The 6,783-nt window shown below is 35.7% G+C and overlaps 1 pseudogene; it reads left to right on the top strand.

Annotated features, from left to right (window-relative positions):
• The first annotated feature begins 5,629 nt into the window (after positions 1 to 5,629).
• LOC124514291 (ADP/ATP translocase 2-like) lies at positions 5,630 to 6,528 on the top strand (annotated as a pseudogene).
• Positions 6,529 to 6,783: the final 255 nt, after the last annotated feature.

Here is a 6,783-nt window from a genome sequence, read left to right as displayed (position 1 = left end):
TACATATACACCATATATTTTCATATCCAGACTTAAGACATACATTACATATTGCTTTCTTGGTTGCTTGCGGCAGAATGGTATTAGTCATGGTAATTCATTGTGATGATTCTAGATTATATTTTTTTATATTCTTTGTTGTACTTTGTTTTCTCATCTAAAAATAAAAACTAAATAACAAAAAATTCTACATAATACAGAATTCTAAAAATATTTCTTAAAACATTTACTGTACTTTATCTGATTGAATAGAACACCATATCCAATCTAACATGATATGTGTAAATACTTATTAAAGATTGCAAACTGGGAAAATATTCATTACTTTTCAGTTACTAAGGGTATGATTGTTATTAGCAGAATGACCGTCTACAAGTTTTAAATTAAGAGGTTTAAAAAACAATTATTTGGCCTAAATAGACTTACCAAATAACCAGTTTTAACTACTGGGGCATATCATATGCCAGTCTTAAATCAAATAATCTCTGTTTTGTCCCAGCCAAATAAATGAAAAAAGAAATAGCATAGGACATTTCAAGGGAAATAAATTGTAGTGACCTTCCCTAGGGCAGATCCTAGATGAAAATTGCAAAGTTAGTAAAGGTGTTTTGTTTAAACCTTTTTTGATTCCTTATGGTAAATCTCCAGCTGAGGGAGTGATTCCCAGCTCTGTCTGCACATTACAACCTACTGGGAAAGACTTGAACACATAAGGCTGTTTGGCCCAACTTACACAGGATCAGTCAATACCTGGTCCAGAAGAAGGTCACACCTCTGTATTGTTTAAAAGCTCCCCAGGTAGTTCTAGTGTGGACCAGTTAGAGAACCTCTAATCAAAAGGCAACCAGAAACGCCGTATTCCTTCTCAGTTTTCCACCGTGCTGTTACTGAAGCCTGAATCCTAAACATTTCAAATGAAGCTAATACTCTGCACCTTGCCCTGCTGATTTCTTATTGCTAAATGTCACTACTAATTTGTTTTATATTTTCAAAGCCTCATTAGGTTAGTGGCCTGCTAATTACATATCCCAATTCATAATAAAACACTAATGGGTGAAAATGATTTAATGTGTGCTGCCTTTCTAATTAATGAATTTGCCTTTTAACCTAGTATTTAACATATCCTAAGGCATGAATGGATAAATAAAGTATGAATTTTAGTCATTCTCACATACCTATGTGGAAAGACTTTAACTCTGGTGGGACACTCAACTTTCCTTAAAAATTTCTACATAAGGATGATTTTAAAGGGAGCTCACTATCATGCCCCCTTTATTGTCACAAAATCACAGAGAAAGGACAGAGATTGCAGGATGAATATAGAGTAAGAATATGTAAGGAAAATATCATAAGAGGTAACTAAGTTGAAGATTCAGGTAATATAATATGGGAATCTGTGCTTGTCACTATGAGTATTTTCAAACCATGTTACCTGCTTTATTTGAAACCATTTTGATTTCTTGTTTCATGAATAGCACTGTGATGGAGAAAATTAGATAAAATGCAGTCTTTTTCCTTAAAGAGTATAGATTCTTTGTAGGAAAACATGAAAATTTTAAATAACTATATAAATTTATAAGACAGCAGTGCTAGAAAAGTCCAAATGTACCACACAATCAAAGGTCATATAAATATTAGTCAATTGATTAGGTGGATAAAATTATTTAATCATGAAAAGGATTGTCTCTGAATTTGGACAATAGCATAGAAAGTGTCACCTTCATTAAAAATAGAAAAATTCATACAGATAAATGAAATTTATCCTTTTTATAGTATTTTCTCATAGTTATTATATCATTAAAGTAGAATTGTATGATGCTACTTGCATAGTCATTAGAAAGACTTCATTTTAAAATGTAATGCATTTTAAAATTTCACTACTCCATGTTAGGAAGAATGATTGGATATTTCAGGGGGAATCAACAATGGTTCATGTAATGACAGAGGTTTTTGCTCACTGCTAAGAATGATTGAAAAAAGAAATATGGATATAATTAATTTGTTGGTATGTCTCCACCAGTGGTAAGGAAGGAGGTTGGCCATTAATTGTAGTCCCTGGTTTCAAATTCTGGTCAATCATTTATTTTCTGATGATCTTGAGTAAGACACTATTCTATGCCTCAAGTTGTTTGGCCATAAAATGAGGATTGTGTTTATCTTTACCTTACTGGTTTGTATTTAAGAGAGAGGAGTTTAAATGAGTTTATGAAAGTAAAATCTTTAAAAAGCACATGGGACACAGTAAGCAATATATAGATATTGGTATTACTAAATAAATATGCAAAGCTACATATGTTTCTATTTTATCTACAGTTAAAACTATACACATGTAGTTATGGTTTCAAATGACAATCTCTCACTCAAAATAATTTACAAGGTTTTACTGTTCAGAGTGTCCCATGCCTTTTTTCCCTGCCCTGTGATAAGACATTGTAATATTTTGTAAATTCAGTTTGGGTCATTGTGCTTTGTCCCATTGTATTGATCTGATATTTTCTGTTGATTTGTATCATAATGTCTCTGTCTCTCCGGATGACCTGTCAATCTTTGAAAGTCTTGTTACTATAATTTATTTCATGTCTAATCCATGAAATTAAGTGTTTATTGCCTATATTTTTATATCTACTCTATATTAGTCCTTCAGAATATCCAGTTGGATGAGTATATTCTCCTTTTGTAGATGGGGAAGCTTGGCCTTAAATGTTAAGTAATTGATTGCAAATTACTCATTAAATGTCTGAGTCAGAATTCAAATTCAGACAGATCTGTCTAATCCCAAAGTTTATATTCTATTGGTCTGACCTCCCCAGGTTTCCTCTTGGTGCTCTAATTATCAACCATACTTCTCAGTTTGCTTTCTTTCTCATTCATATGTCTGACCCCTACCTTTCACATTTAATTGCAAGTATGAATTGATGTAAAAGTTTTAGCTAGACAAATATACAGGTTAAATGCAATTATCTTATTATTTATCTGCAACATGATATAGATCATGGAGCTATAGTTTCTGCCTAGCAATTTAGTCAACAAGAATTTTCATAGAGAACTGGGACATTTTCTTAGTAAATAATTTTGATTAATAAATGTTTAGAGCAAGAAAAGAATACCTGTTCTATTGAAATAATATGAGTGTATGATGACTTATTTTCAAATTATTATCATTTTCCATCTGCTTTTTAACAATTATTTAAATTTTAGTTAATATACAGTGCAATATTGGTTTCAGAAGTAGAATTCAGTGATTCATCACTTACATACAACACCCAGAGCTCATCATAACAAGTCCCCTCCTTAATACCCATCACCCATCTGGCCCACCTCCCACACACCTCCCTCCATCAACCCTCAGTTTGTTCTCTATTATTAAGAGTCTCCAGTGGTTTCTTTCCCTTTCTTCTGATTTCCTCCTCCTTCCCCTATGTTCATCTGTTTTCTTTCTTAAGTTCCACATATGAGTGAAATCATATGATATTTTTCTTTCTCTGATTGACTTATTTCCCTTAGCATAATACATTCTATCTCCATCCATGCCATTGCAAATTGCAAGTTTTCATTCTTTTTAAGGGCTGATTAACATTACATTGTATATATATGCCATATCTTCTTATCCATTCATCAGTTGATGCACATTTGGACTCTCTCCAGTTTGGCTATTGTTGATAATGCTTCTATAAACATTGGGGTGTATGTACCTCTTCTAATCTGTATTTCAGTATCCTTTGGGTAAATACTTAATAGTAAAATTGCTAGATCATAGGGTAGTGCTATTTTTAGTTTTTTTGAGGAGCCTCCATACTCTTCTCCAGTGTGATTGTACCAGTTTGCATCCCTACAAACAACATATCTGATAAAGGGTTAGTATCCAAAATCCATAAAGGACTTTTCAAACTCAATACCCAAAAATCAAACAACCCAGTTAAGACATGGGCAGACGACAAGAATAGACACTTTTCCAAAGACATCCAGATGGCTAACAGATACTTGAAAAGATGCTCAACTTCACTCATCATCAGGGAACTACAAATCAAAACCACAAAGAATACAAGATGCCACTAAATGCCATATAAGTCAGTAAAAATATTAAGCTAGACATTTTTAGTTAATTGAAAAAGGCTGAGTAGGGTTAGTGTGAAAGAAATTCCCCAAGAATCACAGACATAGGATAGTTATGTCTTTGCAGAGTGTTTTTCTCTAGGAACCCCACCAGGTGCTTGGGGAATATCAGGGAGAAATCTGAAACAAACCAACAAAACCAAAAAACAACTTCCTTCATGGTTCTTGCTGGGGTTGCAGAATTATAGCCACTGCCAAAACTCTACCCAGACCCTCTCTCTCTCTATCTCCATTGAAATAAAAGGTTTTTCTGCAGAGGATTTTGTGATTAGGAAGACAACCAAATTCGTAGACCAGGTGCAGAGTGGAAACTCATTGCAACTGAAGGTGGGAACTGGTGGCTGTCATTCCCATCTGAAATGCATCCCAAAATTTTTAATCTTCAGGAGTTAGGGCCTCAAAATTGTAAACTAAGGGCACTAGTGGAGAAGCACTGTAGTTAATGAGGGAAACAAGGAATTTTTAAAATTTTTTTCTACTTTGAGAAGGAGCTAGAGAATGTGCTAGCCCTAGCTTTGCATCTGGAGAAGAGATCGGATACTTAAAAAGGGCACATGCCTGAGATCAAGGTTCATAGTGTCTGCTTAAGACTAAGGCTTATCAGAGCATCAAACACCCCTACCAACTCCCTATCAACAAGCTGACATTCATCTAGTACAACTAACAGTGGGGGACACCTGTGAGAACTGCAAGACACAGGCTTTCTCTAGGGGGAAGTGCAAAGGAAAATTCAAAACTAAGTGGAGAGACAAACAAAAGATATCACTAATGGAATCTAGACTCCGATGCACTGAGGATAACCAAAACAACAACAAACCCAGCCCTACATCACAACCAAGTGAGGTTCATCCCAGGAATGCAAGGCTTGTTCAATATTGAAAAAAAAAATTTTTTTTACCATGTTAACAGAGTAACCAAATAAGAAAAAAAAAATTATTGTAGCAACAGATGAAGAAAAAAGCATTTGGAAAACTCAGACATCTGTTCCTGATAAAGGCTCTCAACAAACTAGAAGCAGGGTACTTCCTTAATCTCATAAAGAACATCAACAAATCCTCCAGCTAATATCATATTTAATAGTGAGAGACTACTTTCTGCCTCAGATCAAGAATAAGGCAAGGGTATCTCCTCCCCCTACTCATATTCAATGTTATGTTGGTTTGCTAATGAGATAGATTTTCAATAAGGCAAAAGGAAAAAGGAAAATAAAGAGCATATAAATTAGAAAAAGAGAAGAAGTAAAACTACATCTATTTGCAGAAGATATGATAGGCAAAAGATATGATTGTCTATACAGATAATCACAAAGAATCTAAAAAAGGGCTCCTAAACTTTAAATATGTGCAATTCATTTTATGTCAATATTTTTTAAATGACTTTAAAAATTGCAAGCCAACAAAGCATATTAATTTGCCATATGGAGTCATTTGATAATGACTCCTTAAATATTAAAATATGCTTCCTAAAGTCCCAGCCAGTTCCTACTGTAGTCACCTGCCTCCTCTTTCCTTTCAACATGACAGATGGCTCTATGTCCTTCACCAAGGACTTCCTAGAGGGTGGAGTGGCCATAGTAGAGCCCATCCATTGGGTCAGGCTGCTGTTGCAAGTGCACAGTGCCCACAGGCAGATCACTGCAGATAAGCAGTACAAGGGCATTATAAACTGCGTGGTTCATATCCCCATGGAGCAGGGAGTCCCGTGCTTCCAGCGTGGTAACCTGCCAAATGGCATCAAATACTTCCCCACCCAGGTTCTCAACTTTGCCTTCAAAGATACATACAAACAGAGCTTCCTGGGTGGTGTGGACAAGAGAACCCAGTTTTGGCACTACTTTGCAGGGAATCTGGCATCAAGTGGTGCTGCTGCAGCCCCATCCTTGTGTTTTGTGTATCCTCTTGATTTTGTCTATACCCATCTAACAGTTGACGTGGGCAAAGCTGGAGCTGAAAAGAAATCCCAAGGCCTCAGTGACTGCCAGGTTAAGGACTACAAATCTGGTGGGATGAGGGGCCCGTACTAGGTTTTAATGTATCTATGCAGGGTATTACCTACCAAGTTGCCTACTTCAGTGTCTAGGACACTGCAAAGGGAATACTTCCAAATCCCAAGGATATTCACATCTTCATCAGCCGGATGATAATACAATCCATCACAATGGATGCCGGGTTGATTTCTTGTCCATCTGACACTGTTCACTGCCATATGATGGTGCAGTCAGGGCACAAAGGAGGTGACATCGTGTACACAGGCAGGCTTGACTACTGGTGGGATATTTCTTGCAGTGAAGGAGCTGAAGCTTTTTTTGAGGGTGTATGGTCCAGTGTCCTCAGAGGCATGGGTGGTGCTTTGGTGCCTAACTTGTATGATGAAATCAAGTTCACGGAAGTTAATTCCGAGTTTTTCCCCCTGTGAACAGGCATGTTGTATTATGTAACATAACTAGAGCATTCTTGACAGACTATTGGCTATCTGTCAGTGGCAACTATTTACTGGTTGAAAATGGGGAGCAATAATATTCATCTGACCAGTTTTCTCTTAAAGCTATTTCTATGATGATGACGCTCAATTATATTTTTTATTTCAGTCACTCCTGATAAGTTAATTTGAAGAAATAAAAAATATCTGAAATTTTAAAATACCTCTTAAAAACAACTACTTTTACTTTTT

The sequence above is a fragment of the Lynx rufus genome, unplaced genomic scaffold (assembly GCF_022079265.1).
Source record: "Lynx rufus isolate CCGP_SWC_20201006 ecotype Redwood Valley unplaced genomic scaffold, mLynRuf1.p SCAF_2, whole genome shotgun sequence".
In the NCBI taxonomy this organism is placed as follows: domain Eukaryota; kingdom Metazoa; phylum Chordata; class Mammalia; order Carnivora; family Felidae; genus Lynx; species Lynx rufus.
The sequence above is the reverse complement of the archived record's forward strand: the minus strand, read 5'-3'. Positions and strand labels throughout refer to the sequence as shown.